Source organism: Callithrix jacchus, chromosome 2, assembly GCF_049354715.1.
Source record: "Callithrix jacchus isolate 240 chromosome 2, calJac240_pri, whole genome shotgun sequence".
Lineage (NCBI taxonomy): Eukaryota > Metazoa > Chordata > Mammalia > Primates > Cebidae > Callithrix > Callithrix jacchus.
Genome location: NC_133503.1, coordinates 65,214,265 through 65,236,523, shown reverse-complemented (window position 1 = coordinate 65,236,523; position 22,259 = coordinate 65,214,265). Strand labels below are relative to the sequence as shown.

Genomic DNA, 22,259 nt, shown 5'->3' with positions numbered 1-22,259 from the left:
GGAAAAGGCCATCAGTGGGACACCTGATGAAAGCTGAGTGCAACCTGCAGACCGGCCAGTAGCACTGTCTAATGTGATTTTCCTGGTTTTGATCATGGTATTATGATTATGTATGATGTTAACATTTAGAAATGCTTGGGTAAAGGGCATACAGGAACTCTACTATTTTTGCAGTTTTGGGGAAAATTCTGAATTTATTTCAAAAACAAAAAGTTAATAACATATTTTAAATGGAACTTTAAAAAAACATCAAAGATGCCCAGCATAGAATGGAAGTGATCATGGTTGCCACTTAATCTCACTTAGAGAATGCCTGTAATCCCAATTACTCAGGAGGCTGAGGTGGGAAGATCACTTGAGCCCAGGAGATTGAGGTTACAGTGAGCTATGACCACTCCACTGTACTCCAGCCTGAGCAACAGAGCGAGGCCACCATTTCTAATCATCATGATCATCACCATCCCACTTAGCCTGTTTTCTTCACACGTGGCTGGTCCTTGTAGGCATCTGAATTTGAGGTGCTGGTTTAACAAATGATGCTGACTCCTGAGTGTCAGGTAGAGTAAGTCTTTGCTGGGCATGGGGATGGGGCTAGGGAGGCAGGCTCAGCGATGATAAAGCTCTAAGAGGGAGGTGAGATTTGGACCAAACTACAGAAGGCCATCGAAGGAACGAGTAAGTGATGCTTAACCATGATCATTTCCATTCTATGCTGGGCACTTTGACATACGTATTTGTATTTATTTTTTCACAAAAACCCTGGAAGATACTGATATCTTATTTTTCCAGGGAGAAAATGGAAGCTCAGAGTCACCAAGCCAGTGATTGAGTGGCAGAGCTAGGATTCAAACCCAAGTCTCAGTCTACAGAGCATGGTCCTTCCACTGCCCATACTCCGGGAATCATCAGTTTAGAGCTCAATTCTTGGTAAATTAGACGAAGGTCTCAAGATTTTGTTCATCTGCTTTTCCAAGGAGGCTGCCCCAGAGCAGATGAGAGTCGCCTGGAAGACAGGGACCAGTTCAAAATTCATTAATTCATTCAACAGCCATTTGCTAAGCACCTACTGTATCAGGCAGTGTTCTAGATAGTGGGGAAATGAAAGTGATCAAGGCAGACACTGCCCCATGAAGCTGCCAATCTAGCAAAACTTTTGGTTCCTTGGGAGTGGCCACCTCAACACTACCTACTCTAATACCGACTCCATTCCCACGCCACAGAGCCATGCTGGGCAGCAGTGGTGGGGTAAAGGGAGAGCTGGAAAAGACCCTGGTTTCAGAACTGACTACAAGCCAAGTGAGTCAGCAAGAATTTCACTAAGAAAATGGGACATCAGGAGGCTGGTGAGAGCCCTAGGCATGTGACAGACCAGGATGTGAGACGTCCTCCCTGGCTGACATTAGTCAGTCCCTTGTTGCAGTGATGTGACCAGTTGTGGCCAGCCCTCAATCAAGAGAATGTGGAAGAAAGGGTGAAGAGAATGGAGGAGGGAAGGGATGCTTAAGCAAACCTCCAATATACAAAGGTCACACAGGCCTTTGACCAGCATGTTCTCAAATAATCTCTTGACTGACTGACAAATTAGGGCTTATTTGTTCCATTTCGGAACAAACAATTAGGATACAATTGTTCCATTTTACAGATGAGGCTCAGAGAGGTTGGAGACTTGGCTAGGCTCATGACGTGCTATGGCAGAGATCTGAATCCAGGTCTAATCTGTGGCCCTGTTGCTTCTTCCTCACAGTGTGGGACAAATCAGGCCCATTTGGGTGGAAAATATTTGGAAGAAAAGTTAAAGAACTAGATTGCTTAGCCTCAAACAGAGAAAGCTAAAGGATGGATTCTTTATGAGGGCCAAATAAGAAATACTCCTTCCCTCACACCTATAATCCCAGCACTTTGGGAGGCCGAGGCAGGAGGATCACAAGGTCAAGAGATCGAGACAATCCTGATCAACAAGGTGAATCCCCGTCTCTACTAAAAATACAAAAAAATTAGCCGGGCATGGTGGTGCGTGCCTGTAGTCCCAGCTACTCGGGAGGCTGAGGCAGGAGAATTGCTTGAACCCAGGAGGCGGAGGTTGCGGTGAGCTGAGATCGTGCCATTGCACTCTAGTCTGGGTAACAACAGAGAAACTCCGTCTCAGAAAAAAAAAAAAGAAAGAAATACTCCTTCCCAGCCCTCCCCTGCCACTGGAGTGTGAATTCTCAAGGGCAGGTCTTGGACCTTTCCCACCCTCCTCTCTGCCCAGCCTAGGTCCTTGGGGAACTGAGTCCATGAATGGATCTGTACAAGCATAAGGCCCACAGGTTGGCCTTAAACATGAGACTAAGATAAGATGGGCAGTGGTGAAGCTGGGCGATGAGTACACAGTGGTCCCTTGTACTGTTTTCTCTATTTTGTGGATATTTGGACATTTTCACTTTTTAAAAAGGAAAATGGGTTAAAATTAAAGCAAGAGAGAGCAACCAACTGGACTTAAGAAAAACTAACCTGGCTGGGTGAGGTGGCTCACGTCTGTAATCCCAGCACTTTGGGAGGCTGAGGCAGGCAGATCACCTGAGGTCAGGAACTTGAGACCAGCCTGACCAACATGGTTAAACCCTGTCTCTACTAAAAAAAAAAAAAAAAAAAAAAAAAATTAGCTGGGAATGGTGGTGCACGCCTGTAATCCCAGCTACTCAGGAGGCTGAGGCAGGAGAATCACTTGAACCCGGGAGGCAGAGGTTATAGTGAGCTGAGATCATGCCATTGTATGATGCTCAGCCTGGTGACAGAGCAAGCTTCTGTCTCAAAAAAAAAAAAGAAGAAAAAAAAAGAAAAACTAACCTGGATCCTGGATGCCAGGGGTCAAGGGAATGGGAGTAGGAACTGGGGCTAGCTGGGCACAGGGGACAGGACCCAAACAGAGACACAATGGGGCCCCCTGCCGTCAACATTCCTCACGGTCAGCTCTCACAGCGACTCTGAGATCACTGTGTCCAACCCATTTACTTTACAGAAGAGAAAACCAGCGCCTCAGGAAGAGGTGCACCTTGCTCAGTTCAAGGTACGGTTAAACTCAGAGTATTGAAAACAAAAACAAGCCAGTCGTGGTGCTCACACCTCTCATCCCAGCACTTTGGGAGGCCGAAGTGGATGGATCGCTTGAGGTCAGGAGTTTGAGATCAGCCTGGCAACATAGTGAAACCCTGTCTCTATAAGAAAAATACAAAAGTTAACTAGGTGTGGTGCTGGTTGCCTGTAGACCCAGCTACTTGGGAGGCTGAGGTGGGAGGATTGCTTGAGCCCAGGGAGGTCGAGGCTACAGTGAGCTGAGATCATGCCTTGCAGCCTGGGCGACAGAGTAAGACCCTGTCCAGAGAATAAGGAAATAAATAAAATAATAATAATAATTTTAAAAAATAAAAATAAGCCCCAAGGCGGGCAGATCACCTGAGGTCAGGAGTTCCAGACCAGCCTGGTCAACATGGTGAAACCCTGTCTCTACTAAAAATACAAAAATTAGCTGGGCATGGTGGCAGGTGCCTGTAATCCCAGCTACTCGGGAGGCTGAGGCAGGAGAATTGCTCAAACGTGGAAGGCGGAGGTTGCGGTGAGCTGAGATCGCACCACTGCAGTACTCCAGCCTGGGGGATAGAGCGAGACTCTGTCTCCATAAATAAATAAATAAATAAATAAATAAATAATAAAATAAATAAAAACATGCCAATAAAATGCTTCTCAATCCTTGATAGAGCTCATGCCACGAGAGGTTTTGCCTCTCAGGGGTCTTTTGGGCCATCACTGGGAGTGGGGGTGCTTCTGGCATCTCATGGGTAGAGGCCAGGGGTGCTGCTAAACATTTCATGGCACACAAGAAGGCCCACCCACAACATAGAATTACCAGCCCCAAGTGTCAACAGGGTAGACATTGGGAAACCCTGTTGTGTATGGAATAAAACCTTCCCCATGGTAGCACATTTTCCCATTGATCCTGTGTTTTCTCTGAGGGGCCTCCAGTGATTCCCACATCCCGTGGGTGATATCATGGCCACCGCCTTGATGGCCTCCATGGAGACCAGGAATCTGGAGTTAGGCAGTGTTTCCCTCCCCTTTTTGCTCTGTGCCAGAGAAAGCAGAGCTCACTTGTGGGGGGCGGGAAACGAACAGTCAAAGGATACAGGGAAAAGATAAAGTCTATCTGAATTTACTTTGTGACTTACTATTATGGTGTGGTAAGGACAAGTGTCGCTATTTTCATCGAAAAGGTGTCAAATCCATGTCTCTAGCTTCCTCCCACTTTAGGAACAGCAAATTCCATAATGTATGGGAAGGTTGGTGCTAAAAGTTAATAAGAATATAGGATTTCCTTAACAGAAATCCACTTCCCGGGCCACGTCTAGCCTACAGAGCGAGGAATGGCTGCCTAGTCCATCCCTAAATAAACACGCCTTACCCTGCTCCGAAGCAAGGAAACTGCTGCTGGAAATGTCTGACTAATGGATTTCATCTGTAATTTCTTTTCATAGCAGAATGCCTCAGCTTTGCTATTTTAACTTTTGCTGCTTGGGACCTCAGTTCTCCTGTTCTTGCAGGCGAATCTCGGATCACTCTGTGGTTCGCCATATGTGGGCGGCGACTGGGCAGGCACCTGTGATGTCACTGTTTCCAAGGGTTAATGAAATTAGATGCCATTTAGGAGCAAGTCATTGGAAGCGGTGGGTCATCTGTCCCAAAAATAGCCATCAAGGCTTTTAGCTGAAACTCTGGCCTGGTCAGCCCTGGCCACCAGCCTGCCGGAGCCCTCAGTGCTAACTGCCAGGGAGTGAGGTAAAAACCTCACTCATTTGTTCACCTATTAATTCCCTCCTCCTTACTGAGAACCATTGGCCTAGGGGCTGTGCTAGTGCGTATGTGTGTGCATGAGTGTATGTGTGTTGGGGGGGTTCACAAAGGCAAATGAACAGAAGTGAAAAGAGCAAAAGAGCCAAGTGGAGGCAGCCAAGAGGGAGCCCTAGCATAAGTCTCAATGCCCCCCTCAAATCCTGACCTTGACATTCACACTACTAAGATGAGTTCATACCACTCTCCCCCTCTGTTAAAAGGAAAAAAGTCCATCTCTGTCTCCAGCCCAGATGGAGAAGCTTTGAGGAAGGAATAATAACAATAGTAACAATCACAGCTATGACTGAGGCTACTTCCATTGCGAGGGCTTACTGTGCACCAGGCCTCAGGCTTAGACTTTGCGATCAGTATCTCAGATCACTTTTGTAACCCTGTATGGCAGACAGCAGCATTCTTTCTATTTGCCCAAGACGCAGCGCCAGGACTTGAACTTGTACAGTCTGGCGGAAGAACACTTCCTCTCACCCCTGAGCCACATGCCTGCCTGGAAGAGGGACAGAGGCTGGCATGTGAAGGAGGCCTGGACTCATGGGAAATCTGGGTGGCGACTTCTGGTCTACACAGCACATAATGCTGATGTCACCAACGCATATGAGGTTTTCTCCCTGAGGCTCTCTCCCCAGACCCTCGTGCCCACGGGCATGGCCTCCCAGCTTCAGCAGCCTCTACTTCTACCCTGATCATCTCCACGTGACCTCTCCCATCCATCATTACCCTCTCTGACCACAAAATGTTGGCCTTTCCCCTCCCCATCCTTCCCACAAAGACCAAGTCTGGACAAAGAGGAAGAGAAGTAAATCTGACTACTTGGCTTCCAGAAGACCAGACTAACCACACTCCTCATCCCAAGGCAGCTCCTCCATCTCCACAGGCTCTGGGGACTATACCTGGCCCAACCCCAGGCTGGTTGCAGGGTCTTCCACTCTTGTTGAGCTGGGTCAGATTTGCCCTTGAATCTCCTGTGGGTCATGCAGGGCCTGGCCCATTAATGGCACTCAGTGAACGCCAGGAGAAAATATAAAATGATGTCTGCACAAGGCTATTCACCACAGCACCACCTGTAATAGCAAATGACTGGAGATCATCCAAACGTCCAGCCAAAGGGGACTGGTTCACACACTACAGATCACTCATAAGGCAGAGGGCAATACAGCTATATAGGAGAATGACACTGTCACAGGGGACTCTCCAGGATACAGTAAGAGGAAAAGGCCAGGGCAGAATGCTGCATTGTTACATTTTACGTGTGTGTCCCTGTGTCAGGGAGGTGGGCTGTAGTGATAAAAATGAATGTACAGTCTTGCTCATATCTTCAAAAGGACGCAAGAGAAGGTGAAAGCAAACGCTTACATGAATGGTTACTTCTATTATTCTTAGGAGATGTATAAAAATGTTAAATATTTAGAGATGAATTCGAGAAAAGAAGTCCCAGACCCATATACTGAAAATATTGCTGCGGGAAATTAAAGAAGACATGAATAAATGGGAAAATACAGACCATGTTAGTGGGTCAGAAGATTTAATCTTGTGAAGCCATTTCTTCCCAAATTGATCCAAAGATTCAAATCAATTCCAATCAAAATCCCAGGAAGTATTTTTGTGGAAATTGACAAGCTTGTTCTAAGATTCATAAGGAAATACAAAGGACTTAGAATAGCCAAAGCAACTAAGAAAAAGAACTAATTTGGATCTGATGTTCAGACTTATTATGAACTTTCTAGAGGAAAACATAAGGGAAAATCTTTGTAAGTTTAGGTTAGGCAAAGACTTTTTTTTTTTTTTTTTTGCCAATCAGTTTGAGCTTCATGAGGTTGCTCAGGTTAGCCTTGAACTGATGACCTCGCCTTCGCGAGCGCCATGACCTCTGGCGGGAGCCACTTTGGACCCCGGCAAAGACTTTTTTATTTAGATGAGACACTAAAAGGCCCGATTCATAAAATAAAAATGATGAAATAGACTTCATTAATTTTTTTTTTTTTTTGAGATGGAGTTTCGCTGTGTTGTTCAGGCTGGAGTGCAATGGCGCAATTTTGACTCACTGCAACCTCTGCCTCCTGGGTTCAAGTGATTCTCCTGCCTCAGTCTCCAAGTAACTGGGATTACAGGCATGCACCATCATGCCAGGCTAATTTTGTATTTTTAGTAGAGACAGGGTTTCGCCATGTTGGCCAGGCTGGTCTCGAACCCCTGACCTCAGATGATCTATGAGCCTTGGCCTCCCAAAACGTTGGGATTATAGGCATGACCCACCATGCCCAGCCAAAATTTAAAACTTCTGCTCTTTCACTGTGAAAAGATTGAAAAGACAAACCACAGACAGAGAAAAATATATACAAATTGGATGGCTGATACAGATTTATATTCAGTATAAAGAACCCTTAGAACTCAATAATAAGAAAACAAAACAACAAATGGGTGGAAGAGATGAACATACATTTCACCAAAGATTTACTAATGGCAAAGAACCACATGAAAAGATGCTTTCATCAAAGTCATTGGAGAAATGTCAATTAAAACCACAATGAGAAATTACACTGCACCTATTAGGATGGCTGAAATTATACAGACTGATTACAAGTGTCGTTGGAAGATAAGCAGCCACTGGAACTCTCACAACTGCAGGTGGAAATGTAAATAGTGCAGCCATTTCGGAAGTTTGGCAATTTCTTAAAAAGCTAAACATACATCCACCATATGATCAAGCCACTCCACTCAAGGCATTTGCTCAAGAGAAATGAAAGCATAAGCCAATACAAAGACTGTATATGAAAAGTCATGGGCGCTTTATTTATAATAGCTGCAAGATGGAAACAGCCCAAATGCCCATTATTAGGCAAACAGATGAACAACGTATGGCATATTCATAAACTAGAATATTACTCAGCAACAAAAAGCAATGCACAATGCAGCATTGATACATGCAACAACATGGATGATTCTCAAAATAATTATGCTGAATGGAAGGCAAACGAGGGTACATATGGTATAGTTCTCGCTATATAAAATTCTAGAAAATACAAACTAGGCTGGGTGCAGTGGCTCACACTTGTAATCCCAGCACTTTAGGAGGCCAAGGCAAGTGGATCACAAGGTAAGGAGATCAAGACCATCCTGGCTAACACAGTGAAACCCTGTCTTTATTAAAAATACAAAAAATATTAGCTGGGTATAGTGGTACCCACCTGTAGTCCCAGCTACATGGAAGGCTGAGGCAGGAGAATCACTTGAATCGGGAGGTGGAGGTTGCAGTGAGCCGAGATCAAGTCACTGCACTCCAGCCTGGGTGACAGAGCAAGACTCCATCTCAAAAAAAAAAAAAAGAAAAGAAAATGCAAACTAATCTAGAGTGACAGTGGATCACGAGCTGCCCAGTGAGTGCAGACAGGACAGGGAGGTCCAAGCTTTGGGGTGTGGTGTATATAGCCACTACCTTGCCTGTGATAATAGTTTCATGGATGTGCACATGTCAAATTTTCACATTGTACACTTCAGACATGTGACATTTATTTTAAGTCAATCATACCTCAATAAAGCTGTCTGAATAAAACATTTTAACAACAGCTATGATTGAAATACATCCAATACATTACGTGATCCATGAGTTCATTAAGATACTTCCTAAAAACAACCAATGAGCCGTGTTGGACACCTTTAAGATGCTAGACCACCAACTCATTATTCTGAAAATTGGTAAATAAAGACAATGCATTTATTCTGACTTTTTTGGGGGGAGAGGGTATAAAATGTATTTCTAGATAGCCAAATAGTTGATGAGGGCAAAGTTCTGTTTTATAGAATAATTTCAAAGAATGTATGCAGAAAGACTAAGAGAATTAGAAAAATCTTCTTTGTGCATCCCCTGATGAAATCCTGGATCTAGACAACAATCGGCAATGATAGGAAACTTCCTAACAATAGACCAGACTGCCCCTGCCTGAACGCAGTGATCCATCTGAGCATCTCAAAGAGAAGAAAGCCAGTTGTTCTGTACCTCTTAATGAGACACAATACAAAGCACATAGCAGCACCCAGGGATGCTTCCTGCCAAAGAGAAGTGACCCTGAGTCTAATCAAGGCTCCAAATCTAACTACCAGTTTAGAGAAAATACCAGGAACAGGTCACATGATTCAATAAGCCCAATCCATAACTCGGGGCATTTTACAGAATAAATGACCTAGTTTCTTCAGTAGATAAAGGACATGGCCAGGTGTGGTATCCCATGCCTGTTATCCCAAGGCAGGAGAGTTGCTTGAGCTCAGGAGTTCCCTGGGCAACATAGCGAGATCCTATCTTTACAAAATATTAAAACATTAGTTATGATTGTAATCTGTAACTCAGGAGGCTGAGGTGGGAGGATCAGTCAAGCCCAGGAGTTTGTTTCAGTGAGCCATGACTGCACTACAGCACTCCAGCCTGGGCAACAGGGTGAGATCCTGTCTCAAAAAAAACCCCATAGGCAATAGGTAGACCTTGTTGGATTGATTCCCTTTAACCCTGACCACTTACTTTCCCAGCCTTCCTTGTGGCATGGGGTGGCCACATAACACTGTTCTGACTGATGATAATAAGCAGAAGTCTGCTGTGGTCAGGGTGCTTTTGGTTTCATAATCAAACGGTCACACATCACTGGCACTAACACTTCTACCCCCAACTCCATCTTCCTGTCTTGGGTGCAGACATAACACCTGGAGCTGGGGCAGCTCCTCTGAGACCTTAAGGGAAAAGTGCAGCTTAGAGCACAGATAAAAACTCTGGCATCCTTGAGACGCTGAGCCAACACCAGCAGCAACCTTCTTCTAGTCTCCTTGTTATGTGAGAAAAAAACGAAAACAAACGAACAAAAATCTCTTATTTAAGCCTCTTCTAGTCTGGTTTTCTGTTACTTCAGCTAAAAAAGCACTCCTCACAGTTAGCATGTAAATGAAAAAGCAGAGGAGGTATAGAAAGGCCTTGACTTTCTGCCACTCATTAGATAGAGAACTTGAATGAATGACTGTTCTATCTGGAAGGTTCTGACCTTGCATCTCTGTAAGGCTTGCTCCCTCACTTAGGTTTATTTTGAAATGTCATCTCCTCAGGGAAGCCTGTGCTTACTCTGTCCTCTTTCAGAGTCTTACTCTGTTGCCCAGGCTGGAATGCAGTGGCATAATCATGGCTCACTGCTGCCTCGACCTCCCTAGGCTCAGGTGATCCTCCCACTCTGGCCTTTCAAGTAGCTAGGACTATAGGTGCACACCACTACACCTGGCTAATTTTTGTATTTTTTGTAGAGATGGGGTTTTGCCATGTTGCCCTGGCTGGTCTCAAACTTCTGGGCTCAAGCAATCTGCCTGCCTCAGCCTCCCAGTGTTGGGATTACAGGTGTGAGCCACTACACCCAGCCTCTCCCCTCTTCTTTCTTCATAGCACTTAAAATCTCTTCGACATTAAGTTATGCATATCTGGCTGGGCACGGTGGCTCACTCCTCTAATCCCAACACTTTAGGAGGCCAAGAAGGGCAGATTATGAGGTCAGGAGATCGAGACCATCCTGGCCAACATGGTGAAACCCTGTCTCTACTAAAAATACAAAAATTAGTTGGGTCTGGTGGCGCATGCCTGTAATTCCAGCTACTCGGAGGCTGAGGCAGAAGAATTGCTTGAATACGGGAGTCGGGAGGTCGCAGTGAGCTGATATCACACCACTGCACTTCAGCCTGGTGGCAGAGGGAGACTCTGTCTCGAAAAAAGAGTTATGTGTATCTGCTCACTGCCTGACTCCATCAGAATATAAGTCACCAGAAAGCTGGAACCCCAGCTGTCTATGTCGCCAGGGCCTAGAAAAATGCCCAGCATAGAGTAGATTCCAGAGAAACACTTGTGCAATGGATGAAGAAGGCAGCATTTCTCAAAGTGTGGTCCAAGGACCACTGCCTCAGAATCTGTGGGTAGCTGGTTAAATTTACAGATTCTGTATATGTGGTGGCTCATACCTGTAATCCCAGCACTTTGGGAGGCTAGTGGATCACCTGAGGTCAGGAGTTCAAGACCAGTATGGCCAACATGGTGAACCCCCTAAAAATACAAAAAAAAAGTAGCTGGGCCTGGTGCACATGCCTATAATCCCAGCTACTGGGGAGGCTGAGGCAGGAGAATCTCTTGAACCCAGGAGGCAGAGGTTGCAGTGAGCCAAGATCACGCCACTAAACTCCAGTCTGGGCAACAGAGCGAACTCTGTCTCAAAAAAAGAAAAAAAAAATTACAGATTCTAGGGGCCCACTGTAGAAGGAATTAAACTGGTGCAGGGTGAGGCGGGCAGGGCAGGAATCTGCTTTGCTGAAAAGCACAGTTCAGGAGATGGCAATGCGGACTAGAATTACAAAGGTATAGGGCGTATGTTTATTTATAACTTCAAGCAGATTTCCTAAGACTTTCAGCTTGCACCCACCTGAGTTACCACAGGTCAACAGAGGAATGGGAAAGGGGACTGGCATTTCCTGGACTCCTACCCTATGGGCCAAGCACTGCTTAGACACTTGGCTTACTCTAGCCACAGAAACTTCCCTATTACTCCTGAGGTTCTTTCAACAGACGCAGAAACTGAGGCTCAGGGAGGCCAAGGCATTTGTCTAAGCTCACACAGCTAACAAGAAGCAGAGTCAGAACTGGAACCCTGGCCAGCCTCATCCTGGAGACTGCACACTGATTCTCCCTGACCTCCCAAATCTCAGGGCCCATGCTGACAGCAGGCTGAGACACTTGGTAAGTGAGTGGAAGATGCAGGGTCCATGGAGCCGAGGAACTGTGGCACTGTGCCACCTGGAGGCCCTGGCTGGGCAGGGCTGGAGAGGGGCCCCCTCACCCCCACTCTCCTCCCACACCCACAATAGCCAGATGAGCTCCAGCTCGCACAGGAAGAGGAAAGGTAGCCAGGGCTTGGCCGGGACTCAGGCTTCCTGCTCATCAAGGCCAGAGGGAGTGCTGGGCCAGGGGGAGCAAGGGCCCCCCAAGTGTTTCCAACTCACTGGAAACAGGACACGGCCTCCTGGCCCCACACCGGGACACAACAACATCCTGTGTGCAGATGCTATAAATGGAAATGTATTCTTAGAGGGGCAGAGCATAAGCGGGGTTTTTCAAAAGTGACCCATCATCGGATAAAAATACAGACGGCATTTAAATGCTGAGCGGCAGGAGCTATTCCCGGGACCGGATTCTCATGCCCATGGCTCCCTGCCAGGCACGGCCTTTCACAGAGATTTAAAAAGAATAAACTGTTGGTGTCAGTGTTTTTAAGTTTAGGAGGGGAGTATTTAGAGGAAGGGGTCATGCCAAGATACCTGTGAAAGGTGCCCCTTTTGGGGGACCACAAGTGTCCCTTGATTTCCACCTGCCCATTTGATTCAGCTTTGCTGTGTTACTCTATGCTATGAGACCACCCTATTTCTTGAGACAGAGTTTTGCTCTGTTGCCCAGGCTGAAGTGCAGTGGCATGATCTTGGCTCACTGCAACCTCCCCCTCCCAGGTTCAAGTGATTCCCCTGCCTCAGCCTCCCAGGTAGCTAGGATTACAGGTATGCGCCACCATGCCTATTTTTAGTAGAGATGGAGTTTCATCATGTTGGCCAGGCTGGTCTGGAACTCCTGGCCTCAAGTGATCCACCCACCTCAGCCTTTCGAAGTGCTGGGATTACAGATGTGAGCCAGCCACCACGCCTGGCCTGAGACCACCTTTTGACAACACTCTCAGTGACCTTGAGAAATAAGTCAAGGCTGAGTTCTGGTGGGTTCTGGGGTAAAAGCACAGGGCACGATTAAGATTTTAAGAGGGGAAAGAGAATGATATTGACTGAGCACCTCCCATGAGCCCATGCAGTAACTCATACTGTCTCATTTGATCCTCAAAACCATTCAAAGTATAAACCCTAGCTTTGGCCGGGTGTGGTGGCTCATGCCTGTAATTCCAGCATTTTGGGAGGCTGAGGTGGGTGGATCATGAGGTCAGGAGTTTGAGACCATCCTGGCCAACATGGTGAAACCCTGTCTCTACTAAAAATACAAAAAATTAGCCGGGCTGGCCGGGCGTGGTGGCTCACGCCTATAATCCCAGCACTTTGGGAGGCCGAGGTGGGTGAATCATGAGGTCAAGAGATCGACACCATCCTGGTCAACAAGGTGAAACCCCATCTCTACTAAAAATACAAAAATTAGCTGGGCATGGTGGCGTGTGCCTGTAATCCCAGCTACTCAGGAGGCTGAGGCAGGAGAATTGCTTGAACCCAGGAGGCGGAGGTTGCAGTGAGCTGAGATCATGCCATTACACTCCAGTCTGGGTAACAACAGCGAAACTCTGTCTCAAAAAAAAAAAAAAAAATTAGCCGGGCTGTGGTAGCATGCATCTGTAATCCCAGCTACTCAGGAGAGTCACGTGATAATCCCTGAGGCAGGAGAATCACTTGAACCCAGGAGGCGGAGGTTGCAGTGATCCCCAATTGTGCCATTGCACTCCAGCCTAGGCTACAGAGCAAGACTCATTTCAAAAAAAAACACTAGCTTCATCCCCATTTTTACAGAAAAGAAAACTAAGGTTCAGGAAAGACTGTGTAGAAACACTGACTCACACTGAGTTCTGGAGTACAGGCAGACACGTGGGGATGACGATGGAGGAGAAAGGGTGGAAGTTCCTACAAAGCTTCATGGGTCCCTGAGGCCCAAGGTTACTCTCTCATGGCCAAGCTGGTGTTCATATCCTTGTCCATCAGAACACAAGGTTACTGCATTGGGCTGGGAGCACAGTAAAGAGACCTGAAGGGACAGGCAGCTATGTGCTTTAGAAAGCAAGGTCTAGTTCGTAAACGAAAAGGTGAGACTCTCCAGACAATCCCAGGCAAAAGGGCAGGAGGAAAGGAATCAGAATGTTCTCCTTGTCGGCCTGGCTGAGAGGCTAGCTGGGGATCACTTTCATTTGGGCAAATCTCAATGTTGTCAGTTTTTCTATAATAAGCAGGTTATAAATCAAAAGAGAGACATGGTCAGGGCCTGTCTTAGCAGATTTGTCTTTGGTTTTGTGTTATCTGCCCCTCCTTCCCACCCCACTGCCTGCCAACATTCTCTGTTCCCCAAAGACCCCTGCTATTCCCACTCTGTGCCCTCTGTCTGCATCACCCCCTCTCTCTCTTTCATCAGCTCAGGGTTCTTTTCCATCATCGAGTGCCTACTGAGGACCACACACTGCTCTAGGCCAGACACGAATCTCCCTGCCTTCACCTAGGTTATCTCCTAGTGGGAGAGACAAACAGTGAATGAACTCATGTATGTCAGTGCTGATAAGTGTTATGAAGAAAAATAATACAGGTTAGGGAAATAGAGTATAATAGCAGGGCCCTTAAGGTGGGGTGCTTGGAATGTCAGGTGAAAGTCATCAGACAAGAAGATCATGACATGCAAATGGAGATGGGAATTAAGTGAGACAACAGCCACAGGGAGAGCCAGGGAAGAGCATTCCAGGCAGAGGGGACAGCAAGTACAAAGGCCCTGAGGCAGAGAGCGTATTTGGCAGGTTCCTGGAACAGCAGGGAGGCTGATACAGCTGGAGTGGCCAGTGAGGTCAGAGGCCTCGGGCAATTGAAAATTCAGCTCACGCATCACTTTCTCTGAGAAGCCATCTCCAGTCAGCCTTGGCATGGGTGAAGTGGCCCCATGGGGGCTTCTGCAGTCCGTGGGGTCACTGAACACGCATAGACTGCATTCCCAAATGAACAGCACAGCCCACATTGGCCCGTTCATACTATCGGTGTCTTCCCCTCAAAGCTGTGAATTCATCAAGGGCAGGAGGATGTTCCAGGGGCTGGCACCATGAACTTAAGTGGGGAGCATCATCCTTAAGCAGGAAAAGGCCCACTGAGCCAGGGAAGACTGTAAGTCTTTCCTGCACCAGGAGCTTTCCTGAGCTGTGCAGGCGGGCATTTTCAGGGAGCCACTGGGCTTCCTCACCACCCAGTAGCAACAACGAGGAGACCCAGGCAGGCAGGCGGGGAGGGAGGGAGGGACTGCAAAAGGGAGAGAAGGGCTCTGCTTCCTGCTCCCCTTGCTAAATTTCCCACATCTGACTCAACCTGTGCTTTTTTCAACAGCTCACAGCATAACTGAGACCCTGCTTTAAGGAAAGCCCACATGAGAAAATAAAAATGTAAAACCAATTCATCAGGCAGTTATTATTCATAGAGAGGAAACACCTTTCCCTCTGAAAGAGATTCCAGGAAACGTCAGCCTCCCAAGTAAATTAACAGACCCAAGCATTGGTCACCTAGTGGCTCACATCAGCAAATGAGAGACAGCCGGGTCTTACATGTGGGACGGAAGTATGCTTCTCTGGAGTAGAAAAACGCCTACTGAGAATAGGCAGAGACTGGAAATTAGAGAAGTGGGCTGGAGAGGCCTGTGGCAAACTGCAGAGTCCATAGAAAGCCTCTCATCTTGACACATGGCTGGAACCCCAAGGGGCTCCGGGACAGCCAGATACGTAAAACCAGAAATCAGGTGAAATCACCGATTAAAAAATAGTGCCAAGTATTTTAAAAATAAAATAATATGCAAAGCAAAACACTTCTGTGGGTCAGATTTGGCCTGAGTACTGTCAGTTTGTGAACTTGGCCTTAAATCTTGAACATAAAATATTTTTGTATCAGAATAGTCAGTAGAATGAAAAACACAGCAAGAAAGGAGAGAGACATAAAGTTATAGAGCCAGAAGGGACTTTGGGATCATGGAGTTCCCATGTGGTCAAGAGGTTTTATCTCAGGGATCGACTCTCGTGGCTGCCAGGCTGCTAAGGCTGAGACCTGACTCTGTTGCAGTCTGAGATGGATTAGCAATGTCTGCCAAGAACATGGGACTAGGAACATGAGCTCCATACCTTCTGGGTACTTGATGAGTCCAGATGCATCTTAAAAGGCAAAAAACTGATCCAGAAAGCTCTACCAAACTCCCTAATGTCACAAGGAAGAATAAGTGTCCCACCAAGGGCTCTTCTCATGACACTCTCAGATGCCCCTAAAACTTTTGATCTGCAATCTACCAAAAACTCATCTTGGAGAGAAGCCATTTCTAAACCAATAATGCAAGTGGATAAGAAAATTTGATTTTTACGGTGATTCATTTTCTCCATGACTTCTTAGAGACATCTTTTCTAAACAGCAAGGGGTGTCTGGGCCCTGACAAAGCCATCTGAGGCTGCTGCCTCTGGCACACAAAATATCCCAGCTGAGGGCCCTGAGCCGACCAGCGGCCTGGTGCCAGAGGGAGCCTGGGTCCACCAGAGCCAGGGCCTGCCTCCCAGCTCGACACCCCTCCCCACTCAGTGTGAGTCATGGCTAGCGACTTCAGTGTGCTGGCTGCAGAGTCCTCAGTTTTACTTGGCTCCTGAGCAAAATGTACTTTTCCAAAGGACACTCATTCAACTGAGGCTGAATTTTGCAATTCCCTGGCAGGAATGAGGCTAACCTCTCCTGAGCACACACTGTCCTAGGGAATGGGGACCAAAGAGTATAGCTATCACCCCTGTCACCTCCTCCTTCCTCCTCCCCAAGTGGGAAGATCTGTCCATACCCTGGCAGAGCCCCGGCATGCCTGCCATCCCCACAGCCTCTGCTGGTTACCCAACAGCAACCACTGCCTCACTCCAGCTCCCCATGCTGGACACACTCCTAAACTGGATTTCAAACTACCCCTGACAGCAAGCTTGGAAGAATGACTGGAAAAGATGAGCCCACAGCAGAGCCAGCCAGGGAAGCCCCCACACAATCCTGAGCCACGCCCATCACTGCTGGGGGTTGTGGTGGCTCAAGCACCAAGTGCTTCATGAACCTGTTTTTCTTTTTTCCCCTCTTTAAAAAATAGACTATTTTTTAGGGCAGTTTTAGGTTTATAGCAAAATTGAGCAGAAAGTAGCGATTTCCCACTTCCTTCCTGTCCCCACACAGGCATAGCCTCTCTCACTATCTACATCCTGTACCAGAGGGCACGTTTGTTATGATTGATGAATGAACATGACTCATCATTGTCTCCTGAAGTCCATACTTTACATCAGGGGTTACTCTTGGTGCTGGACATTCCTTGGGTTTAGCCAAGAGTATAATGACGTGTATCAATCACTGCAGTCTCACACAGTTTCTACTGCCCTAAAAATCCTCTGTGCTCCATCTATTTATCCCTCCCCACCACCAACCACTCATCTTTTACTGTCTCCATAGTTTTGCCTTTTCCAGAATGTCACAGTTAAAATCATACAGTATAGAACCTTTTCAGATTGGCTTCTTTCATTTAGTAAGAGGCATTTAAGGTTCTTTTCAGTTTTCGAGCTCATTACCTTTCAGTCCTGAACAATATCCCACTGTCTGGATGAACCAGTGTACTTGGTCTTTCAATCCCCATGGATTTTCAAAGCCAGGGGTTCTAGTGTCTCATGCATTATCTGCATAACTGTGGACAGATTTTTCTCTGAATCTTGTGTTTTTCATCTGTAAAATGCAGTTTAAAATACCATTTACCTCACAGGAGTAAGGATTAAATGCAGAAACGCACGTAAGGCATGAATGGCAGCTCACAGCATGTAGCAAGCACATGGTGGATGTGAGCTGTGATTACCATCATCGCTAGCACTGCGACTGTCACTACATTTCTGAGCTTTCTTAGGTCTTCTCTATTCTGCAGAGCAGCATGGAGAGGAGTGGAGACAACCCAGCTTTTGGCTCAAATCCTGACTCTGCTTAGGCAACTGGCTGAACCTCTTAGAGCCTCAGTTTATTCATCTGTAAAATGGGGGGTGGGCATTACATCTCTGTCCTAGGGAGATTTTAAGAAACAAGTGAGATCATGAATTGGAATGTAGAAAGAACCCTTGGAATCCAGTAGGTGCTTAAAAAAAAGGTCACTTGCTCACTGTGAGGGAGAGGTCCTTCATGCTTCCTGTGAAGAGCCTTGCTGAGTGCAGAATTTAGGGAAGGGAAATTGTGGGTATATTCACGGACCGAGGAGGAAATCTATACCCGCCGCCCAGCACCAGGGTTGAGAGCTCCTCTGCTGGCTTGTGCCAGGGCAGCGAGAGAAGGGATAGATGAGTCCCCGGCCCAGCCAGGACCCAGAGGACAGGGGACCCCGAGGCCGGCCTGGCTGTCTTCTTGGTGTCAAATGATGGCAGAGGCTGGAACACCGAGGCAGTGGCCAAGGGCCAGCCAGCAGTTGTTCTTGTGGCCTCCAAAAGGTGGAAATAGGGACAGGGAAAAGTTACAGGCAGCAGCCAGCAGTTCATAGCAGGTTCTGTGGAATTGCTGGGGCTAAGCAAGGACTCCTGTGCTCTCCTATGAATCGTCCCTGGCCTTTCATCCAAACTGGGCCTGCCCACCTGGGAGGTCCACCACCCCCGCCTGTACCCAAAGGGATCACACCCTGACCATGGAGTGCCAGTGATGCCAGGAGGGAGGGGCTGCCAGCATCCCCACTTTCCAGGTAGCACGATAAAGGTCACCCAAGGTGGCACTGCCAGCAAGCACTGAAGCTTGAACTCAAACCCTTGGCTAGCAGAGCCCCCACAGCCTGAAGACAAGCCAAGGTCTGCAGAGACTCTGCATGGCCACGACGCTCCATCTGCAACCCCTTTCATTTACATGTTCATGCATTCATTCAGCATCAGTTCAGCAAATATCACTAGCACCTCCTCTGCTAATGATAAAAATGGGAGCCAAACAAAGGCAGTTTCTGCCTGCCTGGAGCTAGAGTCAAGAAAACCTACTGAGAATGCAGAGTTGCAGAATGAGATGAGCACTGGGAAGGCCCCTGGGCCGCCTGTGCCTTTACTAGATAATAGGCTGGAGGGTACACGGGCGGTGGGCCTGGAGCTAGCCTTTCCGGGTTCACGTCCCAGCTCTGCCACTTGCTAGCTGTGGCCTTGGGGAATTTATTTCACTGTCCTGTGCTTCAGTTTCTCAGGCTGTCAAACAGTGTTCCCTTCACTGGCTTGCTCAGCAGCGGGGGTTCACGTTTGTACAGGGAAAAGGCTTAGACAGTGCCTGGCCCCATGTGGGACTGCTTCCCCTGTGACGCAGTTGCAGGGTATAGGGTACATGAAGGACCACAAGCCTTTTCTTCCCAAAGGAGAAGCTCCTTCTTCCCCACAAATCCCTCTGAAGGCTGCCTCTGCCAAGAGGTGGCACCAGTGGACACAGGAAATTAAGCCAGAAAGAGGGGCATGGTGCACTCTCCATAGGTCCAAGATGAGAGAAAAACCAGGGCAGCGGCAGGGGCCGCCACCAGGTTATGGCTGCTGTTCGAGGGCTGTGAGCATCTCCCTCCCACAACCCCTTTCCTCCACCTCTCTCCCCACTGTGTCCTTCTGCTTCTCCCCAACTGGCCTTTCCTTCTGGACTTCACTCCAACTCTCTTGACCTCTAGAGCATGGAGCTAAGGTTCTGAATCCCAGAAACACTTGGAATGTTTAAATTAAAATTTAATTGGACTCAGCAATGCAAAAGAAGAAAAAGCGAGTGTGGCCAGGTGTGGTGGCTCACGCCTGTAATCCTATAATCCCAGCACTGTGGGAGGCTGAGGCAGGCAGATCACCTGAGGTGGAGACTTCGAGACCAATCTGACCAACGTGGAGAAACCCCATCTCTACTAAAAATACAAAAAATGGCCGGGAATGGTGGTGCATGCCTGTAATCCCAGCTACTTGGGAGACTGAGGCAGGAGAATCACTTGGATCCTGGAGGCGGAGATTGTGGTGAGTCAGGATCGTGCCATTGCACTCTAGCCTGGGCAACAAGAGCGAGACTCTGCCTCAAAAAAAAAAAAAAGAAAAATCGAGTGTGTACTCACTCAAATAAAGGATCTGTTAAGAAGTCCTACATAGGTAGTAAAAATTTATCAATTTGCATGGGAAGGATAAACACCACATTAAGGAGAGTATTTCTCCTGGAATGGGATGGAGATGGGTCAAAATGGAAAGTGCAGGCAGAAGAGGAATATAGCAGCTTAAGGTTTGGCCTTGGGAAGGGAGGTGGGTGTATATCATTCTTTATGTGATTCCACATGTCCAAAATAATCTATGACATAAAAATAAGCTCAAAACTACCCCAATCAGGTACTATAACAACAAAAAAGAATGAAGCACTGATACGACCACATGACAGAATCCCACAGATGGGACATGGAATGAAAGAAGCCCAACACACACAAATTGTATGATTCCACGTGTGTGACCATAAGAACAGGCAAAACTAAGGCAAGGGGAGGGAAGTCAGGAGATGGGTCTCCCTGTGGTGGGAGTACTGGTTGGGAAGGAGCATGCAGGAGCTTTCTGAAATACAGAGAGTGGTATACACCTTGATCTGGGGGTGGTCACGTGGGGGTATCAGGTAAAAAGCCATTGAGCTGTACACTCAAGATGAGAACACTTTACAATCTGCAATACCTCAATTTAAAAGTTCCTTAAAAATTTAGAAAGAAAGGAAACCAAGTCATCAACCATGTTTGGGAACCCTTTGCATTGGCTTAGGTTAATATTAAAGGGACTGTTTTAGAATTTCTTTCTATAGGCTGGGTGTGGTGGCTCACATCTGTAATCCCAACACTTTGGGAGGTTGAGGCGGGTGGATCACCTGAGGTCAGGAGTCCGAGACCAGCCTGACCAACACAGTGAAACCCAGTCTCTACTAAAAATTAGCCAGGTGTGGTGGTGGGTACCTGTAATCCCAGCTACTTAGGAGGCTGAGGCAGGAGAACTGCTTGAACAGGGAGGTGGAAGCTGCAGTGAGGCAAGGTTGCGTCACTGTACTCCAGCCGGGGTGACAGAGTGAGACTCTGTCTCAAAAAAAAAAGAATTTCTTTGTATAGCAATTTGATATCTGATTCCTTCATTTGATCACCTCCTCTGGAAAGAGCACTGAGCAAGGCTCTGTGGCAGATACACAAGGGAACTGCTCTAAGACCCCAAGGACATGAATGAGAGTCAGGCTGACCCAGGATGGAATCTTAATTTGCCCTTACTTGCTGTGTGAACCGGAATTAAGTGATGTCCCTCTCTGAGACTCAGTGGCTTGACACGTAAAATGTGGTCAGGATAAAATGAGACAGTGTTCAGCACTGTGCCTAGCATATAATAGGTACTCAATAAAAAAGGGGGGACCTGTTAATATGGATTGTGCCTTAATCCTCTACAGCAATGTTTTTACCAACTGCAGATGAGGATGACTGGTGGACCGAGAAATCAAAGTAGTAGATTGCAACCAGCATTAAAAAAAAAAAAAAAAAAAAAAGATGGCCTGGTGTGGAGGCTCACACCTGTAATCCCAACACTTTGGGAGACTGACATATCACTTGAGGTCAGGAGTTTGAGACCCAGCCTGGCTGACATGGTGAAACCCCGTCTCTCCTAAAAATATACAAATCACCTGGGTGTGGTGGTATGTGCCTGTAATCCCAGCTACTTTGGAGGCTGAGGCATGAGAATTATTTAAACCCTGGAGGCAGGTGGAGGTTGCAGTGAGCTGAGATCATGCCATTGCACTCTGGCCTGGGTGACAGAGCAAGACTCCATCTCAAATAAATAAATAAATAAGACTACAAAATATTTACTGTCATTGTGTGTAGTAAGAGAAGCACCGTTTAGGGTTTTTTTGTTGTTTTTTTGAGACAGAGTCTCCCTCTGTAGCCCAGGTGGAGTGCAGTGGAGTGACCTTAGCTCACTACAACCTCCGCCTCCCAGGTTCAAGCAATTCTCCTGCCTCAGCCTCCCGACTAGCTAAGACTAAAGGTATGCACCACCACGCCCAGCTAATTTTTTTTGTATTTTTAGTGGAAATGAAGTTTGAACATGTTGGTCAGGCTGGTCTCAAACTCCTGACCTATATGATCCACCCACCTCGGCCTCCCAAAGGGTTGGCATCACAGGCATGAGCCACCGCACACGGCTGTGTTGTTTTCATACACTGTACACTGGGCTGTGACATAAAATGTATTTCTTCAGAGAGGAGATGTCAGCGATTAAAAGCCCTGGTGTGCTGAGCCACATGCAGTGTTGTGACATAGTAGGTGCCAGCTCCATATGACAAAGCCTTGCTCTCAGAGTTAAGGCAGAACGATAACATACGAGGAGAATAATTCTGATACCTCTAAGAAAATCACACGTTTGTTTTTTTCTTTTTTTTTTAAAAAAAAAAAAAAGCCAAAATGCTATGAAGTTGAGACAGCAGGGAAGGCTGGCTGGAAGAAGTGGCTTCAGATCCAGACTTATAAAACACTGACTTGAATTTCTAGAAGAGAGATGGGGACTGGGCTACAGGACTCCCAGCCACTCAGCCTGAAGGTGCAGTTGATCACGCCCAAAGGCCCTTTGTCT

General features: G+C 47.0%; 1 protein-coding gene across 8 annotated transcripts in view; it reads right to left on the bottom strand.

The window, feature by feature from the left end:
• ERGIC1 (endoplasmic reticulum-golgi intermediate compartment 1) overlaps nt 1-22,259 on the bottom strand; it is a 119,094-nt gene that overhangs the window by 65,890 nt on the left and 30,945 nt on the right. The gene's annotated exons all lie outside the window — the stretch shown is intronic.